This window comes from Lycorma delicatula, chromosome 6 (assembly GCF_047948215.1).
Source record: "Lycorma delicatula isolate Av1 chromosome 6, ASM4794821v1, whole genome shotgun sequence".
In the NCBI taxonomy this organism is placed as follows: domain Eukaryota; kingdom Metazoa; phylum Arthropoda; class Insecta; order Hemiptera; family Fulgoridae; genus Lycorma; species Lycorma delicatula.
The window spans coordinates 52,675,847-52,698,075 of record NC_134460.1 but is presented as its reverse complement, the minus strand read 5'-3'; the positions used below and the strand labels follow the sequence as shown (position 1 = coordinate 52,698,075).

General features: G+C 30.2%; 1 protein-coding gene and 3 non-coding genes across 4 annotated transcripts in view; all 4 read right to left on the bottom strand.

Annotated features, from left to right (window-relative positions):
• LOC142326860 (roundabout homolog 2-like) overlaps nucleotides 1-22,229 on the bottom strand; it is a 1,022,566-nt gene that overhangs the window by 819,691 nt on the left and 180,646 nt on the right. The gene's annotated exons all lie outside the window — the stretch shown is intronic.
• Nucleotides 5,179-5,250, bottom strand: TRNAQ-UUG (transfer RNA glutamine (anticodon UUG)). The gene has a single exon. It is a non-coding gene; the product is annotated as a tRNA-Gln (tRNA).
• TRNAQ-CUG (transfer RNA glutamine (anticodon CUG)) lies at nucleotides 5,334-5,405 on the bottom strand. Its single transcript has one exon. It is a non-coding gene; the product is annotated as a tRNA-Gln (tRNA).
• TRNAQ-UUG (transfer RNA glutamine (anticodon UUG)) lies at nucleotides 5,485-5,556 on the bottom strand. Its single transcript has one exon. It is a non-coding gene; the product is annotated as a tRNA-Gln (tRNA).

The window sequence follows — 22,229 nt, the reverse complement described above, 5'->3', positions numbered from 1 at the left end:
ATAATCATGTTTAATTAGAAATTCAAAATAGATCTGTCCCTGGTTGGGCTTGAACCACCAACTTTTCGGCTAACAGCCCAATGTTTTAACCATTTGCGCCACAGTGAGTTCAATTACCCAGTGAATCATTTTTTTTTTACAACAATGATTTGTTTTTGTGTATTTTTATTAACTAATATTTTAAAAGTATGATGAAACATTGCGACAACGTACATAATACATAAGTATTATATGTAAAGTTGAGCCATAATTATTGTTCAACTCCGGGTGAGCTTTGCCATAATTTTCTTTTCATAAGTTTAGAATTGATAATTTTGTAGTTAAATTTTGATAATTAATATTTCTCACAATTTTAAAAGAATTAATATATAACTCGTATTATCGGAATATAAATTTACTTTGCTAATTTAGTTGTACAAACATTATTATATTCAAACAGCGTTTTTGTATAAAAGAATATAAACTGATATGTCAAATCATAATTAGATATTTTCGCCTTATTATGACGTCCACTCGATCATGCAGTCCATATTAATGATGAAATAATGCAAATATAAAAATATTTCTTCTGGTGGAGATATATAATTATAATTGTTGTCTTTCAATCGGTAAAGACATAAATACCAAAACATCTTGACAGTAATTGGAAAAAAAGTTGTAATATAAAATTATCGTAGTACCCTACCTATCTCTTTCTTTTTATACATTATTATACTGGGTGGCGCACAAAATGATCCAACACTTGTTTTGGCAATAATTGTGTAGGTTAATGTGTTAACTAATGTGTTTTATGTTGGTAGAAGTGACAGCAATTCATGAATATTAATTTCTTCTCTTTCTGAATATGCTGTTTGTGTATCGTCCCAAGATAGCTGACAAAGGAAGGCTGACTACTGAACAGCGCATAAAGAATGTAATACAAAGACGGTTTCATTTCCCTTTTCCAACTCGGTGGTCCATTTCATTTAAAACAATACGTAGAATTTACAAAAAATTTAATAGAGATGGTTTAGTATTTGAGAATAAGTGCGAACGGCCTGCCGATGTTTGTTCTCTAAAGAATGTCTAAACTGTCAGAGCAGCGTTGCTGAGGAGTCCGGGAAAATCAAGAAGAAAAGCAGTAGCAAGACTGAAATTTCTAGGCGAGCTGTGCAACGAATTTTAAAACTGATTTGCATTTATATTGGTAAAAACGTAATAGTTTTGTCTAAATTAACGGTTGACAATAAACATCAAAGAATGACATTCGCTGAACGTGCTGTGTACCAAGACGTATTGTTGAACGATGTTTGGTTTTAAGATGAGCCACATTTTCACCTACAGTAGGTGGTTAATAAACAAAATATGCGTTTTTGGGCTTCCGAAAATCCACACGTGCTTCATGAAAAGATGTATCACACTCCAAGAATTACAGTACAGGCAGCTATCTCAAATCACGGCGTAATAGGGCCATTCTTTTGAGGACAGTGGACAGTGAACTTGCAAAAGAACGTTTCATGAACTAATCAGCTTCTTGCAAAAGGGTTTCGATTAGAAAACAAGCAGTTTTTGCAGTATTAAACCAGGCCGATCACAGCTAATGGTTTAGACTTTCTGCATGAAACTTTTAACGCAAATGTCATTTCAAACCGATTTCCTAATAGTTTTGCGCATGGACAGAACTGGCCCCCGAACAGTCCTGATTTGAATCCGTGTGATAACTCTGTATAGTGATTTCTAAAGGAAAAGATTTTCCCTGAATATCCTCGTACAGTGATGGAAATGTGCAACGAGATAACCGAAGACATGTGTCGTCGAGTTATTAACAACATAGGAGTTCCTGTTGAAGAAGTTGCTAGAAGTGATGGTGGTCATATTGAACACGTGATAAGCAGAACATAATTTCCAGGTATAAACACGTTGTATTATAATTTTCTGTAGTGGATTCAAAAAAATATTTTTTAACAAAAAACCTAATGTAGGATCATTTCATGCGCCACCTGTTTGCATAAACCTTACTACCCAACTAAAAATGCTGTAGGCCCATTATTAATTAACCACTTTTTTTTAATAAGTAAATTTGGTGTGGTCTTAATTATTCGTTGATATTCAAATATTTTAAATATAGACAACTTAGTCAAAGAATTATTTGTAGATCATTATGAAAAAGAAAGATTTAAATATTACAAAATTACTCACAGCACATTTTCTAAATACCTAGAATGACTATTTTTTAGCATTTTTTTCAGGACTATAATCCAGTCCTTCCTTAAGCGATACTACACAAGAAGCCGTCGTTAATGTCGCTCGCTCCGTTAACATAAAAACGAGCTCATTCTTTAGAGGCCACTCCACAACCTTTAGTGTCTGCTTAAATATTATTTCACAGATATATTGTTAGTAATGAAATATATTTATTCCTTATATAAAATTAAACCTTTTGAACGTACACATTACTACGAACTTATACAATTATATTTTTGTAAATTGTGCAATAATATTTTAAACAAATCTGATCCATCAAATAGTTTGAAAATTCCTGTCGACATTTCTTTTAAGTAATTTTTTTTTATTCGGTGGAATAATTTATATCAGAATAGCCAACTGTTATATTTTAAATATAGTATTATGTACAGGTGTCCCACGAAGAAACTGTGAAATTTTCAAAACATGTTCTAGTGGTGAAAATAATTTAAAAAATTTTACATAACATAGGTGGGGAAACTCTTTGTTTTCGAGTTACGGCTAACGAAAGATTTCCCCCGGATTTCAGCTCTGATAAATAGAAGCTCTACTGTAATTTTTAGAACCCAAATTAAGGTGTAAATTTGATAATTTTTTATGTAATTTGAGCAGGGAAATAGGATAAAACAGGTCCCAGAACTATAATTCTAGTAGTTTTAAGAATATCCGACGTAAAACCCAAATTCGGTGTCTACGAACAAAACTTGAAGAGTAAATCTGAGCAAATTAATTTAAATACAGCCAAGAAGTAAATAAGATACTTAAAAATCGTTTTTTATTCAAGCAAAACAGACAATACATAGACAGACAATCGTATTATTCTTTCTGACGTAAAATGCTTTGACACCGAATTTTGTGTTTTAAAATTGTGGGATTTTTTTTATCCAATTTCCCAGCTGAAATTACATAAGAAACAACCAACTTACTCCTTAAATTGTCCCAAAAATTATACTAGGAATTATTTTTAGAGAAAAGCTGAAATCCGGAAGATTTCTTACGCAAGCCGTAATTCGAAAACAAACCGTTTCCAGACCTATGTTTATATGAACTTTTTTCATTATTTTCACCAGTAGAAATGTCCTGAAAGTTTCTCCGTTACTTAGTGGGAACACCCCCTGTATATCATAATTTGTTAATTTTGATAATTATATTACAATATTGCTTTAAAATATTTACAGTTACTTAAAAGGCTCTTCATGGGTTGTGATCTGCATCGTTGTGATGCATTTGTAAATATTTTAATTATTATTTTTTAATTAGAAGTTATGATAAAAATAAATTTAGTACGTAAAATAGATTTTCAAAAGTAAAGTGAAGCTTTTAATAAAAGTATTGTTCACAGATTAGTGGGTTGGTAAGCTTTACATGTTAAATTTACTATTAAAAACAAAAAAATATTCGTTTAGTGTTTCTGTTTATATAAATAAAAATATAAATGTTAGTTTGTTCAAAATCTTAAATCTTAAGTTCTTCACCTTCCTCAATGTTCTTCACATTGCTTTGAAATTTTGACACAACGTTGCATTCGAATACACGCGTTTTTATATACCTACTACTTACATACCTGAGATGTCACACCTGTGACAGGTAAAAACATGTTTTTTTTTAAAAACAGCTATCCATTGGACGTAAAAGCAACACACGCTATATTAAATATTTTACGATTCCATTTCAATGTTTCCGATATTTGTGTCTGCTATAGACAAAAAATTACTGGATCGATTTACGCGTGGGAAAAATGGGAGAAAGGGAAAAATCGGAAAAGGGAAAGAGAGGAAAATCGGAAGAGGGAAATGGAAAAATTAAAGGGGAAAACGGAGGATAGGGAAACCGGGAAAAGGAAATGATAAAGGTAAAGGAGACAAAGAAAAGAGGAAATGTGTGAAAATGGGAAAGGGAGGGGAAAACCAAAAAAAGGGAAATGGAATAAGGTAAATGGGTGAAAATGGGGAAAGGGTAAAAGATAAAAAGGAACAAAAGGAAAGGTTAAATTTTGTGAAGTTCCGTAATGCTCATTTTGTTAATGTTTTATCAAACTTTCAATTGTCTTCATTTAATCTATATATACTCAAATCTAGCGAAGCATTGCCGGGCCTGTTAATATTATACAAATCACCTACAACAGATATGTCTTCTTACAATCGAGCAACGTAACAAACAAAAATAAATACATAGATAAAACGGTGTATATTTAAAAAATTTTTCTATTTTTAAAAGGTTTTTAATTCATGACTTTAAGTCAAAGTAAAAAATCTTATTTCTATAAGATAAATTCACTTCAAATTCCACCGAAATTTGAAGTCGGATCACTGGATTCAAACTCAAGAGTAGTAACTATTATTACTCCATGGATCTTTTATAAGTAAGAATAGTTTTGGGCTATCTACAAACAGTTCTTGTGAACAATATATATAAATTTAAACAATATATAAATATATTTTTTGTCTTCAGTCATTTGACTGGTTTGATGCAGCTCTCCAAGATTCCCTATGTAGGGCTAGTTGTTTCATTTCAAAATAACCATACATCATACATAATACATCCCTAACAATTTGTTTTACATATTCCAAACGTTATATACCTGCACATTTTTTCCTTCTAACTGTCCTCCAATATTAAAGCGACTATTACAGGATGCCTTAATATGTGGCCTATACGTCTTTTAACTATATTTTTCCAAATGCTTCTTTCTTCACCAATTTGCCGCAACAACTCTTCATTTGTCACTTTATCCACCCATTTGAATTTTAACATTCTCCTGTAGCAACACATTTCATCAGCTTCTAATATTTTCTTTTCAGGTATTCCGATCGTCCAAGTTTCACTTCCATATAAAGCTACACTTCAAACATATACTTTCAAAAATGTTTTCCTGACGTTGAAATTAATTTTTGATGTAAGCAAATTAGATTTGCTTAAATTAATTTATTTATACATGAAAATTTTAAAAATTATAGGTTCCACCGAGATTTGAACTCGGATCGCTGGATTCAAAGTCCAGAGTGCTAACCATTACACCATGGAACCATCTTACATGAACAAATAATTATCGACTGTCTTTAATTCGGTTTAGTGTCTCTTTCATCAATAAACAAAATTTTCAAAAGTAAAGGTCCCACCGAGATTTGAACTCGGATCGCTGGATTCAGAGTCCAGAGTGCTAACCGTTACACCATGGAACCGACTTATTCGGAATTTTAAATTGTATTTACCTAAATTTTTATACTAATTTTTGTAAACAAATAAAATTTAAAAAACGATAGGTTCCACCGAGATTTGAACTCGGATCGCTGGATTCAAAGTCCAGAGTGCTAACCATTACACCATGGAACCATCTTACAAGAACGAATAATTATCGACTGTCTTTAATTCGATTTAGTGTCTCTTTCATCAATAAACATTACTTAGAAAAGTAAAGGTCCCACCGAGATTTGAACTCGGATCGCTGGATTCAGAGTCCATAGAGTGCTAACCGTTACAACATCTTAATAAAATACCAATAAATTATGCTGTTTATGAATTTTAAAAAAGTATCTCTTAAGAATAGCTATTTTAGATTTTAGCAGACTTGTTTAATACAGAACTGATTTCAATTTGCTAGATTAAAATACAATGCACTACACGAATGTAAAATATTCGTCTAAATCAGTAAAACATAAGCAAACACCTATACGTTGTTAATTCATACATACAGTTTCTATTAAATTTCTGTATAATTTGTATTAAATAAATACAACAATTTATTTGGTGGAATGAGATTTTGGAAGTTCTTTAATCCATCATCTGAAATGACATGAACAGGAATAGAAACATGGTAAAACTGATTTTACAAACATCCCTTACGCATTTTTAAAAAAAAAAAATTATTTTTAGTTATTATTCGTGATAAAGATTTATCAGATCAAACAGCAAAAGTTACCAATAAGCTGTACTTGACATTCTACACATAAAATATATTACAAGTTTTAAATTTGAATGCAGCACAGAAGAGTATATACGAAATTGTCTTAGTAGGTTACAGTGAAATTATGGTAGCCTGCAAACACGATTAGCCAAAAAAAAGCAAACTAAAAATAACATTATATAAAAATTTTATGTGAATACCACGTGACTTCCTTGTACGCCTATTAAATTACACATACACAGTTTTTTAAAATGGAAAACGTAAACTTTTATTTCATCAATAACGTCTGATATTTTTCATATTTTTTATTTTTTTATTGTTACTATTGAATTATTATTTATTAAAGATTTTTTACCACCACAAATTAATCAAACCTATATTGATTAATAAATCAATATATTTAAATTAAAAAAAAAAAAGAGATGAAGTCTGATTCGAACCGATTGCCTTCTCCTTTTAAGATCCAAATATTTCATTAATTATAATTTCATTTGGCTATAATTCTGGAACCGATGAAAATAAGTACCACTATGAAATATCGTTGAAAATCTCTCAATAAGGGCTTATTTCAGCAGTTAAGAAAAACTCCAAAAATCTCAATTTATTTATAGGTCTGACTGTGTACAAATTTTTGGCCCAGTCGATTGCAATCAAAAGGGGAGGTGCACAACTGCAGTCCTAAATCCAAAATTTTACCATCCTACGGCTATCGTTTTTGAGTCATGCGAGATACATACGTATGTTCAAATGGCGCGCCGAAACTGGTCAAAATGGATTAATGGATGATCAAATTGAATATTTCCGTTGAAATCTGAAAACCGAAATTTTTGACGAACACAATACTTCCATTATTTCGTACAAGGAAGTAAAAAAAGTAGAAACTAATCAAATAATTCCTACACTGCAATAAATCTGTTTTCTAATACCTTGTCCTTATTACCTTTAAGGTAAAAACATTTTCTGTAAATCTTCAAAAGAAAGATTGAGTTAATAACTATTTTAAAATTCATTAAATTGTCAAATTTAAATTCTTTAAAATAAAGTTCAAAGTTAATCTGTATGATCTACAAAACATAAAAACACCTCTTCTCCTCCCGAGCTACAAATTTAAAGTTGCACAGCATTAAAAGGAAAGTGCATTGGTATCTTTTACTTTTTAAATTTTTCATATGCCTGTGAAGCATATAAAATGGATGTAGTAAAAAAAGTAATAATCAGAGTTGCTTTTTTTTTGATATTAATCATGTTCACTATCCAATTACTTGACTGTGTTGAACCAAATCAATTTGGAATTAGCAGAGAAGAGGAGAATATGATCTACTTTCATTTTCCGATAAATTACAATATATTTTATATAGTGAAGAAAAATGACATGAAACCACTCGTACTTCATTTATCCTATTAAATATTTCATTTTCGGATTAACCAGTGAATAGCGTCAAGTCGATAAAATTGTTACGATTATTATAATTTATTGTAAAACAAAAAATACTTTCAACTTAGAAGGGCAACTAAGATAATCTTTCTATAACACTTACTAAGTTAGTACTTACAACTAAGTGTGTAGTCAAATTTAGATATGACTCGTTATAATTTTAAAAGCCTAAATACATAGATGCGCAGCAGTTTCACCTTTCTTTTTCTTTTTCTGTTTATCCTATTGAACCACCGTAAGGTATTAACTTGAGAGGATGAATAAGGATGATATGTATGAATGAAGTGCAGTCTTGAACAGTATCAAGTCGATCATTCATGAGATTGTGTGGTTAACTGAAACCCAATCACCAGAGAACACCGGTATCCACGATCTAGTATTCAAATCCATATAAAGAAAACTGCCATTACTAGGATTTAAACCTTAGAACTTTAAACTTCGAAATCGGCTGATTTACGATGACGAGTTTACCACCAGACCAATCCGGCGGGTAGTCTAGTAGTATTATTTTCACCTAGGGCGTCTGTATTAGTGTTGGTATCGTTATTAGTAGTGAGCAGGGAAAAAACTACCTCGACATGATATCTTGGATAGTAAGAGGCCATCACATTCGGCGCATCAACTGAAATTTTTAATCTTTGATGAGCAATAATTCTTTGCATTTTTCACATTCATTTCAAAAGAAATATGCATGGGTCGAACTAAAAATTTCCAACTTTTTGGCAAAGAGTTACATCTAAATATCAGTATTATCTTTTAAATTGCTTTAAACAATAATTTTTATATTTACAAATAAAATACATAATCGTTTTTTTTAGAAATATTAAATTTTCACTGAATCTTGCAAAGGAAAAACTTAAAAGAGCGATAAATTAGTTAATTAAAAATTAAATAAATGAAACTACATTAAAATATTCCAAAGTGGGTTCAAACTCAACGCTGCGAATTCCATTATTCTGAATTCGTAAAAATTATTCGTTAAATATAAATCCGACTTTAATTAATAAATTATGAAATATAAAGTATTAAAAAATAATTAGCGAGAACCTTTTTTAATAATTATATTATAAAGATTTAATTTTTTTTACGTTCAAAAGTTCAGTTATCGAGGACTTAATCACATTAATATTTTTTCATTGAAAATTTGTTCACTCAGATAGATCATAACCAGCATTATTAACACTTAATTTTACCAAATAATCGAAAAAAAAATTATAACTAAAAAATATCCATCCAAATATCTAAGCTACTGAAATTGTTCAAGTTGAATAATGAATGGTAACTCAACAATATCACTGAAGGTTTCGCTACAAAAATGGAATACGTTATAAGTAATATTAATTAATTGATACTAATTTAATTATTATGCATGATTATTTCATAATTATAGAAAAAATATTTTTTTATTTTTTTTATAAGACGTAATGCTGAATAATACAATTTTCCCGAAAATCTTAAAGCTATTTTATTAATACGTAGGTTATACGTTGATATATGATTTATACAATGTACATAACTAAATTTGGATGCAAATGAGCTTTTTTTAAATCCATATTAAAATTAATAAATAAAAAACTATTTAATATGCGGAAATATCTATTTTCACCATCCCTGAATCCATTTTGAATAGTTTCGGCGTGACGTCTGTATGTATATGTATTACGTATCTCGCATAACCAAAAATGATTAGCCGTAGGATGTTGAAATTTTTGATTTAGGACTGTTGTAACATCTAGTTGTGCGATTCCTTTTTTGAGCAATCGACTAAATCCAAAAATCCCAAAATTTTGGTTTCTAAATATTGTCTTAAGTGCAGTAAATAATAATATTTACTCAAGCTTACAGTATATTATAAGCGGTAGAGTTACTTTCACTAGTTCTAGAGCTATGGCCGAAGGAAACTATAATTAATGAAATATTTAATGAAATTGAAGGGGAAGACATGTCAGTTAGAATGGGACTTTTTTTTGTTTAACGTTTTTTTTTATTTATTGTTTTTAATTTTTTTTTTAATTAAAAATATTGATTTATTAATAATTATTAACCAGTGAATGTACAATAATGTTTATAATAATAAATGATTCAATTATTAGTGAAATTTTAATTATTAGAAAAATAAAATTTTTATGTACTTTTAAAAATGTATACATTAATTAATGGATATATGTAATTATCTTTAATTAATTGTAAAAAATTCTTATCTTTTGGTTCATTAAACCTCCGATATTGTCGGACAAATTTCTAAGTCGGAGATGATCATCATTTCGTTTATTTGTTTTTTGTTGCCAATCATTTAATCACTCGTTGGTTTGATATAATTCTGATTTTAATTTGTGTACACGTTCTCTAGTTTTCAAATTTTTTCCTTTATATTCTTCATCCACTATTAATTTTTTATTCTTTCCTTGGTCTTAACGTTTTGTCTTCCTCTTTATATTTATCATATCCTCTTATCTTTTTAATCTATATTTGGTATTAACATATTCTTCCTCTTTATAGTTATCATCGTCAATTAATATTTTTATTCTTTCTTTGCTTGTTTGTAACATTTTCTTCCCGATTATTTTATGGTTGGTGTGCAACATTTTCTACATGTTGTAATATTTTATTCTTCTTATTCTACATTTTTCTATAATGTTCTATCTCATTCTATATTCTTCTTATTCTTATTCTGTCTTTGGTTTTTGATATTTTCTGATCTAGTAATACGTGTAATAAAGGGACTTTTACTCTACAGCAACTGTCGACTTTATTAAAGAACTGGAGGAACGCATCTCATTTTCGAATAAAATAAGTTTAAACAAAATATGTATATGTAATTTAATAGGCGTAGAAGGAAGTCATGTCGTATCCACGTCGTATTTTTAATAATAAAATTATGGAAAATAATATTAGAAAATACAAAATTGATCGTCGATTATAAATTATAATTTATTTCAATATTTTTAATTACAGTTAATTATAAAATTTTGTTGATGATTTTTAGAAAATGCAAAATATATCGTCCCCGGGTGGGCTTGAACCACCAACCTTTCGGTTAACAGCCGAACGCGCTAACCGTTTGCGCCACGGAGACTTGTCTTATCGTGTATATTATAATTTATTTCAATATTTTTAATTACAGTTAATTATAAAATTTTGTTGATGATTTTTAGAAAATGCAAAATATATCGTCCCCGGGTGGGCTTGAACCACCAACCTTTCGGTTAACAGCCGAACGCGCTAACCGTTTGCGCCACGGAGACTTGTCTTATCGTGTAAATTATAATTTATTTCAATATTTTTAATTACTGTTAATTATAAAATTTTGTTGATGATTTTTAGAAAATGCAAAATATATCGTCCCCGGGTGGGCTTGAACCACCAACCTTTCGGTTAACAGCCGAACGCGCTAACCGTTTGCGCCACGGAGACTTGTCTTATCGTGTAAATTATAATTTATTTCAATATTTTTAATTACTGTTAATTATAAAATTTTGTTGATGATTTTTAGAAAATGCAAAATATATCGTCCCCGGGTGGGCTTGAACCACCAACCTTTCGGTTAACAGCCGAACGCGCTAACCGTTTGCGCCACGGAGACTTGTCTTATCGTGTAAATTATAATTTATTTCAATATTTTTAATTACTGTTAATTATAAAATTTTGTTGATGATTTTTAGAAAATGCAAAATATATCGTCCCCGGGTGGGCTTGAACCACCAACCTTTCGGTTAACAGCCGAACGCGCTAACCGTTTGCGCCACGGAGACTTGTCTTATCGTGTAAATTATAATTTATTTCAATATTTTTAATTACTGTTAATTATAAAATTTTGTTGATGATTTTTAGAAAATGCAAAATATATCGTCCCCGGGTGGGCTTGAACCACCAACCTTTCGGTTAACAGCCGAACGCGCTAACCGTTTGCGCCACGGAGACTTGTCTTATCGTGTAAATTATAATTTATTTCAATATTTTTAATTACTGTTAATTATAAAATTTTGTTGATGATTTTTAGAAAATGCAAAATAGATCGTCCCCGGGTGGGCTTGAACCACCAACCTTTCGGTTAACAGCCGAACGCGCTAACCGTTTGCGCCACGGAGACTTACATTATCGACTAAATTATAATTTATTTCATTGTTTTTAATTACTTGTCATTATAAAAATGTGTGAATGATTATTAAAAATTTTGAATAGATTGTACCCGCGTTGGTTTAACCACTAACCTTTTGGTTAACAGCCGAACGCACTAACCATTGGCGCTTCGGAGACATATTTTATTGGATAAAATATAATTTGTTACCCTTTTTTCTTCCTTGTATGAAGTAAAGGAAAATTTTTCGCGAAAAATTTCGGTCTTCAGATTTTATAACCTTTTACGAATAAAATAAGTATTGTGATCGCGAAACATTTCGTTTCCATATTGCAACGGAAATATCCATTTTGACCACACCTAAATCCACTTTGACTAGTTTCGGCGTGAAATCTGTACATACCTATTTATCTCGCGTAACTCAAACACGATTAGCCGTAGGATGTTGAAATTTTGGATTTAGCATTGTTGTAATATCTAGTACACCTCTCCTTTTGACTGCAATCGACTGGACCAAAAGTGTAAAAAATATCTGAACTTTTCCTTAACTGCAGTAATAATCCCTCATTGAGAGCTTTGCAACTATATATCATAAATGGTTCTCATTTTCACTGTTTGCAGAGTTATAAAATTCTAATTAATGAAATATTTGGATCTTACAAGGCAAAGTCAGATCTGTTCAAATCTGTCTTCGTCCCCTTTACTTTTTGTTTTTTTTTTAATTTAAATATAGAGATTTATTAATAATTATTAACCTCTGATTATAAAAAAGGTTTACAATAAATAATAATTTCTCTCAAAAAAAAAAAAATTAAAAATCAGAAGTTATTAATGCAAGAAAATTTTATGTCCTTTAAATTAAAAAAAAAATGTGTATATGTAATTTAATAGGCGTACAAGGAAGTCATGTGGTGTTCACATCAGATTATTTTTTTTAATTGTAATCTATTGTATATTTTTTACGAAAAACATAAAAAAACATTAAAAAAAACATCAGAATATTGTAAAGAATATTTTTTTTACTTCATTCATCAACATATAAAACAAACCTTCTAGCCCATAAAAAATATTAAAGAAATTGCATAGTAACATCCACCCTCTTCTAAAACAAATAATATACTGTCATTTACATATCAAAAAATATTATTATATTATACCTGAAGGACATGTCAGGAATCAAAAAATTAATTTGGCCTTCCTCATATAATACGTGATGTAATTATGTTATTTACATTTAAATTATTATAATTATACAACTTATTTATAATGAAATGTTTCAGTCTACAAGGATTTTATTAAACTGAACACTTATTTTGTGATAAAAAAACACTTTTGCTTGTTAATAATTCTGTTCTTTTATTATTTGCTTATTTTAAAAATAATTTAATGTTACGTGAACCTTTTGTATTAAAGTGCAGGTATTTTACAATATTTCTTTTGTCTTTTAACATATTCTATGTTATATTTATTGTTTAAATATTTTAATTCGGTTTGTAATTAAATGTATATATATAGTGTATTACAAATATAAATAATGAAATCGATAATCTCTCACCGATTCACGAATCGATATTTATCTAACAACTATAAAACAGAGATCGATTAGTTATTTCCAAGAGAATTATTAAGATACGAAATAAACAATTAACTTTCTTCGACAACTCCGAAAGTAAAAAGCTGTCCTAAAACTGTAAGGTTTTTCTGATGCTCGACCTCCACACAATACACACACAACTTAATTTAAAATATTTATCATTTCATTTAAATATAACATTGTTTCGTTTATTTCATTTAATGATTCTAACTAAACCTCCCCCTTGTCGTTTTACGTTGAAAATTTAATGGCATCAATGCCCCATACATATAAGTAATACGACCAACTTCTGCATGTATATGGCGATTTAGAGCCCAACACCTAACCCACTCGTAAATACGAACATTAACATCCGGAAAATTTCGATCCGGATTTTGGGTTTGTTAGGTGTCAAAACGTCAAGATCCGGTGACAACAATTTACGCCCAAATTGGGCCAATTACAATAACTACCCCTTCTAGAATTTACAGCTTCACTATAGCGCTATCTATACGGGAAGGTAAAATTAAAATGAAATGCTGAAACGAGACCAGGAGAATTGCTAAAAAGGGATTTCTTTTTACGCTCATATTTAAAGGAATGTGCAAGTCAACTTTAAAAATCCACCTTACCTTGTTCTTAATTGAGGTAGAGTATTGAAATTTGTAAGAAATATTTCAGCAATATTCAGAGGAATTTTTCTTAAAGTTGCGTTCCCTCATCTCAGTGTAAATCTTTTACTTCTTATCACAGAAGCTTGAAAATTTCAGCTTAAAATACTATTATATGAAAACATAACTCCCTTTTTTCTTTTCATCCATTCCTAAAAGGATGAAGGTTGAAATTCTATTCTTCGTTTGTACTGTACTCTGTAATAAATTATTATAAAACTTATAATTTAGTTCTGCTAATTATTCCACGTGTACTTGGAAAAAAGTTACTCCATAAACTGAAAAAAAGTATTTCGTTATTCTGCAATTATTTTTAAAAATTACAAAACAAGATAAAAAAGTTGGTACTGATAATAACAGCAAAATTCTGTGAAAATCTACTTCAGGATTTTCTTTAAACCTAAACTTAAAATGAGTGACACTGGATGAAGTCGTTTCGTTTATATAGAGGACTCGAAGTCATAATTTAATCAAACATTTTGCTATTTCCTGAATAATTAGTAAACTTAAATTTGGCACAAACGTTTTTACGAATATTAACAAAATTTTTTTAATCGATTAGTTTGGTATATTCTGGTAGAATCCAGGTATTATAGCAAATTGATTGATTTAAGAACTGTAACAGCTGAGTCCCTCGTTTGTGTAATGAATCTGCAGCTCGTTATACATCTATAGATTGCCAGTCAGTCCAGGATGGACGTTACGTTCTATGTTAAATAGAACGTAACAACGAAATGATGGTCGGGAGCAGCATCAAGGAATTGTTAATGTTGAAAATATAATTGGTCAGATTTGACCTCGATTAACAATCCATTGGAGGTAAAAAATCTGATGTGGACATCACATGACTTCCTTGTTAAATTACATTACACATTTTTGCTGCACTTCATTTATATTTATTTCATTTGAAAGTGAGGTACGATCCTCCAGTAATAAAAATGGACAGTTACACAATTGCTAAAATTATTAGTTTTTAATAATACCAAATATTTATATAATTATTAATTCAACAATCTTACCTAAAATATAGCGATAGAGTAAAAGTCCCTTTATTACTCTTTAAAAGTCCTATATGTATCTAATAGTATGTTTTTCAAATTATTATGATGTAACCATCAACAAAATGAAAATAAAAACGAAACAGAAGTTTAAATTTTATAGCGATATTTATTATCATGTAGATTGAAAGAAATGCATAAATAAAAATAATACAATTCTAAATTATTATTATTATTAATATTTATTTTTAATAAAAATCTTAAAGCTACCGTAAATCTTAAGTTTAGCGGTAAATCTTAAGTTTTACCCGTAAATTATAACATTTACCAAGTCACTTGGTAAAAGTCCGAAAAAATCTTGAAAACACATTTAATTCGGACTTTTACCAAATCGTTTTGGTCATTGTTGACAATTACCACATTCTGTTGGTAAAAGTAGACAATTCATTTTTAGAAGTATATAAAATTTTATTTCACTAATAACTTCTGATTTTTTTTCATTTTTTTTTTTTTAATTGAAATTATTTATTGAATTATTTTTTATTGTAAAAGTTTTTTTACCATCAGAGGTTAATAATTATTAATAAATCAATATTGTTAAATTTAAAAAAAAGTCGGAAATGAAGTCTGATTCGAACCGATGTGCAAATTTTTTGAATTTTGGGCTTTTTTGGACAGTTATGGTCTAGTCGATTGCAATCAAAAGGGGCGGTGCACAGCTAAATGTACTACAGTCCAACATCCAAAATTTCAACATTCTACGGCTAATCGTTTTTGAGTTATGCGACATACATACGGACGTATGTATAGCCCTCACGCCGAAACTAGTCAAAATGGATTCAGGAATGGTCAACTTTTTCTTCCTGTTTATCTTTTTTTGGTTTGCAACATTTTCTTTCTTTTTTCCTGTTTTCATTTTCCTTTCTTTTTTTAATTTTTTTTTTAAATTTAAATATATTGATTTATTAATAATTATTAACATATAACTGTAAGTAAAAATGTATAATAAATAATGTTTGAATAACAACAATAAAAAAAACATATGAAAAAATTTCAAAAGTTATTAGTGAAATAACATATTATGTTATGTCCACATCAGATTTTTTATGGAAAAGATTGTGAGTGATGATTGCATTTAAAACAGTTGAGATAAAACAAAACCTATTTAGAATTGCTTTCACTGAAAGTAATATTGTTCAAAAAACAACCAGTATCTTTAAATCTACATAATGAACGCCTCCCTTATATAACAGGTCATAATCTGCCCATTTCGGTGGACAGATGACCATCGATTTAGTCCATACTTCCTTAGGAAGCCTCGTTTGATATCTATATTCGCACTGACTCATTGTCTAACAGCAAAATTTTCAGCTGAAAAGCTAACTATTTATATGTAATCATTTAAAAGTTTTATTTACTTTTAAGTTCTTTGTTAAAAATTTTCCTATGAAGTTTTTGATTAAATCTATCAAGTATCACATTAATGTGATATTAATCGCTACACATTAATCGATATCAAGACGTCGTAAACAATGGATAACTGTAATAACAATTAAAAAAATCCAACCATTTTTATTTTTGAAATACTGAATTACGTCATTGGATGTTAATTCGAAAATGATTCAAAAAAAAATCTCATAAAAATATCCCAAGAAAATTTGATTTGGACACTACATGACTTCCTTGTACGCCTATTAAAGTACATATACACATTTTTTTTAAATGAAAAGTACATAAAATTTTATTTCATTAAAAACTTTTGATATTTTTCCATACTTTTTTTATTTTTTTACAAGCAGAGGTTAATAATTATTCATAAATCAATATATTTGAATTAAAAAAAATAAAAAGAGATGAAGTTGAATTCGAACCAATGTGCTCCCTTCCCCTTATAGATCCAAATATTTCATTAATTAAAATTTTATTTGACTATTACTCTGGAACCAATGAAAATAAGTACCACTTATGATATATCGTTGAAAATCTCTCAATGATGGTTAATAATGCAGTTAAAAAAAAGTACAAAATCCAATTTTTTTGAATTTTGGGTTTTTTTGGACACTTATGGTCTAGTCGATTGCAATCAAAAGGGGCGGTGCACAGCTAAATGTACTACAGTCCAACATCCAAAATTTCAACATTCTACGGCTAATCGTTTTTGAGTTATGCGACATACATACGGACGTACGTATAGACCTCACGCCGAAACTAGTCAAAATGGATTCAGGAATGGTCAAAACGGGTATTTCCGTTGAAATATGAAAACCGAAATATTTCGCGATCACAATACTTTACCTTGTACAAAGAAGTAAAAAGAAGAGAATACCTACAATAAACTGACGATATAAATGATAGAAACATCTACAAACATAAAATATACAAATAGGAGGTGAAACAGGAGGAAAAAAGACGTACAAAGTGGACAGAAGAAAAAAGCAGGATCACAAATAGAAGATGAAACTCTTCTGGACAACCAAGGAAGAAGAAGACTGAAGAAAAAGAAGCTCACACTATGTGAAATTGCCTCATATAGTCCAGGCAGGGCTTGATAGACAAGTGATAATAATATTTAAAAACTGGGAATATGAAGAATGCGGAAAAGAATAATTTTATATAACAGAAAAAAAATGTTAGCATTTCAGACATGACAAAAAATCTATACTACATTATCATAGCGTAAAAAATTATTTTATAAATTTATATTGCAATAAAGAATGGGAAATATTAAATACTCTTTTTTTAAATAATTTTTTCCACTTTTTTTTTCTTTCAATAAAACAATAAAAATAAGTTATTATTTTTTTTAATACAAGAATATCCTTGTAAATTCATTATTACAAAAAAGTGAGTTCATTAATAATGCTTTTTTTTAAATAATGAAAACTTTATTGTAAAATCTACATAATAACTGAAATTACATGAATATATATGGAACGATTTTCTAAAGAGTACACATAAATTTTATATCAACACACCAGTAAAATCAATTTTCTAAAACACTAAAATTGATTCAGTCGTACTGTAATGATCGGTAATAACCTATAACCGGATGTAAATCAATTTTAAGTAAAACTTTAACATTCCATTTACTTGCAAGAAATAACAGATATTATGTCCCAGTGATATTTCTAAATAAAAATCAAATTCACTTCGCGCCCTCACCTCTACCTCACTCTGTTTTTTTTATTCTTTGTATTCTGTATCCTTATAGCTATATATATGAATATTAGAGACCATAACCAAGGTTTATAGTTAAATGTTAATAAAGTAACTAAAGAGAAACCGACTGAGCGCAGGAGGGACGACGAGACGACGGTATGCAGGAATTTTATAGACTAGTGGAATGGAAGAAGAGGTTATGATAATGAACCGAAGTACACCGTGAGATAAATGATGCTAAGGTCTTCCTTCTACACTCCACAGGGCATTAGAACACGGAGGTCAAGAGAACCCTCGCCACTACGTATTATCATAATCACCGCACCCTTTATTGTTATTAAAGTTTCATTTTCCAACACCTTCACACTGTACCAAATAATAACTACATTGCTATCATTATTTATTCATATTAAAGAATAATACACAAAAAAAGATGAAAGTAAGATTTAAAAACGACACAAACACAAGCGCATAATTACATACAGATAATCAAATAGACATGTACTTATAAACATATAAAAATAAATATATAAACATAAAAATCTGACCCTAGCTGTTAAGAGGATTCAGGGAGCTTTTGCAAACGTTTTTAACAAATAAGTTAAGCTCAATATCATTAAACTAAAAAAATTAAAGAGCAATCAAATATTGCAAATACTACAGTTTTTTATAGGCAAAAAAGTGGTATAAGTATTAGCAACACCATGATACTTTAGTAAAGTTTGTAACAAAAGTTATCAACTTTTGAACTTTTACCAGTTAAAGTATCTTATTCAGGTTGAACAATTTGTAAACGCCTGATAGAAAATAAGAGTCTCGGTCAGCTCCTTACGGACAACCATTCCACTTGATTGAATATCAAGATTAAGAAACGCTCTAATGTCCACAGATCTTAGAAACAGAAAAACTGAGCGCCAAACCAGATTTCACCGTAAAGTTTTGCAAAAAAAAATGGATAATAACCTTAAGTAGTTTATTTATAGAATTACCGCGTAAGGAGATAATTAAACCCACCTAAAGAAGTACGATCTAGTATTCAAATCCATACTTTTGTACGGATCTGAATAGTAGATCGTACCCGTTTTCTTTGGTGGTCGAGTTTCAATTAGCCATACATCTCAGGAATGGTCGACCTGCGACTGTACAAGATTACACTTCATTTACATTCATACATATCATCCTCTGAAATAATACCTTACGGTGGTTACATAAAGTAAACAGAAAAAGAAAAGAAGTAATTCAAGGGCATTTGGAACGGGTGGGACATTCATCCAGCCAACAATTCTTCGGGAGATCGAGGTATCTTTATGTAGTATGGGAACAACATATTAATAATCAGTAGTTGAACAGGTTAGAAATGTTACAAAAAACGTTTTTCCTCTAGACAATAAATAACCAAGGTTTAGACTTCATTAAAAATAAAAAAAATTATCACACATTTCTCAATTTCTGTGATGAGTTTAAATAAATAACTGAACTTTACTCTTTAACGATGAAGTATTACTGATGGATAAAAAATCAATGAAAAAATAAATGAATCAATCTAAATATATAAATGGGAAAATACTGATTTCAATGGATAAACCGTAGTTTATTAAAATCTTTATGGATACGTGAACGAAGAACAGCCAAATTCAATATTGTAGTTTTGGCCACTCGTCTTATAATTGAATAACCTAGACACATATCTTATTTATCTTTATTTTAAATGAAATAACTACGTTCTTAAAAATGTTAACCTACATTTTTAAACATATTAAATGTTAAGTAAACTCATTATTTTATCCTTTTAAACTAATACATTCATAAATTATTTTATGTATATATACAACTAAAAAGTATAATTTTTAAAGTTAATTTACTTTATAAATTGTTATAATTTATTTTGTTGCTTTGAATAAGCCAGATAAATATCAATCGAAGCTGATATTACTTATAAGTAACAAATATAAATTTCTATTTAAATATTCAATGCTTGCGTTGAGTAGGAAAAAAAGCTGACAACAAAATTGTAATACTTTGCTGATATTGTTTGTTTATTCTTATATAGTGGAAAAATAATGATACACGAAAAAAAGTTGCAAAAAACTTTTTTCTGATGAAGGTAATTTATGATGAAGTTTTATTGTAAAAAGAAGTATATTTATTTATTTATATATGTATATATTTATTTATATATATATATTAAGTATATTTATTTTATTTATTTTTAATAAATAAAATAAAGTTTTAAAAAAGTTTAAAATAAATAAAAAAGTTTAAAAAATCAAAAAGGTATTTTTTTGTGCTCCCCACCTCCAAAATCACCTTCTAAGATGAAATTTTTTATTTTTCTACATTTAATACGTTAAATGCAAGAAACTAAAAACAATTTCAGTGAAAAATATACAATCAATAAAAACATACGTAAAATGTATTTTTGGAGTGTGAGGTGAATTACGATGGAATTTGATTGTAATATTATTATTAAAAGTTTAAATTGATAAAAAACTTTTATAAGATTCTAAAAATCGATATTTTTAAACTCTGATCGGCTTTCCGAACACAATTTACCCTTACAGCATTTTTATGGGTCGCTTGCTCTACTCATAATGCCAAGAAACCAGTTAAAAAAAATTCGGTTACAAAATATGCAATAAATAAAAAATAATGTTTTCAATTTTTTGTGAAGGAGGAATTTTGCATAAAATTAAAAAAAAAAATTCTAAGATACGCATGCACGCATGTACTGAGCTCAGCATAATGAGGGGTTATGCAAAATTTTGAGAAAATTCACTCCAAAATTTTACCAACAATTTGCCATATATATTTTAATATCTACACTGATTCAGCTTGTAGAGTGAAAAAAAAACAAACGTTTGTGTTAGTGGTAAAATTTCTGCTGTCACGTCCCTTGTATCAGTACCGATTCAGAACGCGGTCGTATCTATATACATCTCGATTCCCCCCCGAGGGGAGAAGATCCCACCTCGTAGCGTGTCCGGTCGCTACACCACCCCCTCCGATCCTAGCGAGTAGTGGCTTTAACGGAGGACATCTTCTCGCCCTAAAACTGATTGCGCACCACAGCTTTCAGTTCAGGCCCCGCAGAGATGCTACCGATGCAGCCCCGAGGGACATCTGCATCGGTAAAATTCACCCCGAGATAGTTTTTCGTGTTTATGCCTTCATAATGAAGACAACGGACACCTGCAGCTACCACGTCGCCCTCAGGAACTAAGCTAGAAGCCTAACCGCGGAACGAAGACCCCGCGCCTAGTCCTAACTATTATAGAGCCAACTACTGAATGTCTCAGATCCGTACTAATAGCCCCAACAACAAACTTTCCCACTAAAGTTTCATACATCGAAATGTAGACCTAGTTCCCGTAAGAACCCCGCTTAATACTCAAAATGAGTTTCTATCTGACTCCGCTCCGGTCCGCCCGGGAGAGGAAAATTAACGCCTACTCCCGCACAGCGCCATCACGGAGTCCCGCGTGACATTCACCATCTTTCGCAGACCGCCTTCAAGACTCCCCTGCATACCACTAAAGCAGTACCCAGAGAAGCCCCGCGGACAGTGTCATTAGCTCATAAGTGCCCCCGTCGGAGCGCGACCGCACCCACCGGGCAAGGATAACCCCGCCCGCTGACAGCGTGATTAAATACATGCCACCAATACATCTAACCGAGGCACGCTGCCTTAAGCGCCTACCTTCGGCCAGTCAACTGCCCAGGCGGTCCCTAGCCACCCAGGTTCCTATCACCTACTAAATCCCTTCGGCAGCCCTGCTCAGGGCGAGGAAGCGAAGGAAGCCAGCAACTATTGTCCACTCTCTACGAGTCCTCCAGTTGACTCGTATATCCAAAATAGAATTTACTCTTTCGAGTTCCCTAGCAACTCTGGTACGCTCAGCTTCATACCGGGGACGTATCTATATACAACAAAATAATCATTACTCATATTGGTCACTGTATAATTTATTTATTTAAATTTACATATATGTATAATTGTTGTAAAATATAACAGCATGTGGTTACTAAATATTAACATCGCGTAGTTTCTTTTATATGCATCAGAATTTACAGCAGATGCTTGTGAATCGGCCGCCTCAACACTCGTAAATCTACGCACAGTTTATTTACTTCAACTGTATAAGCTAATTGAATTTGGAATACTGAAAGTTATTAAGCTTAAAACATTAC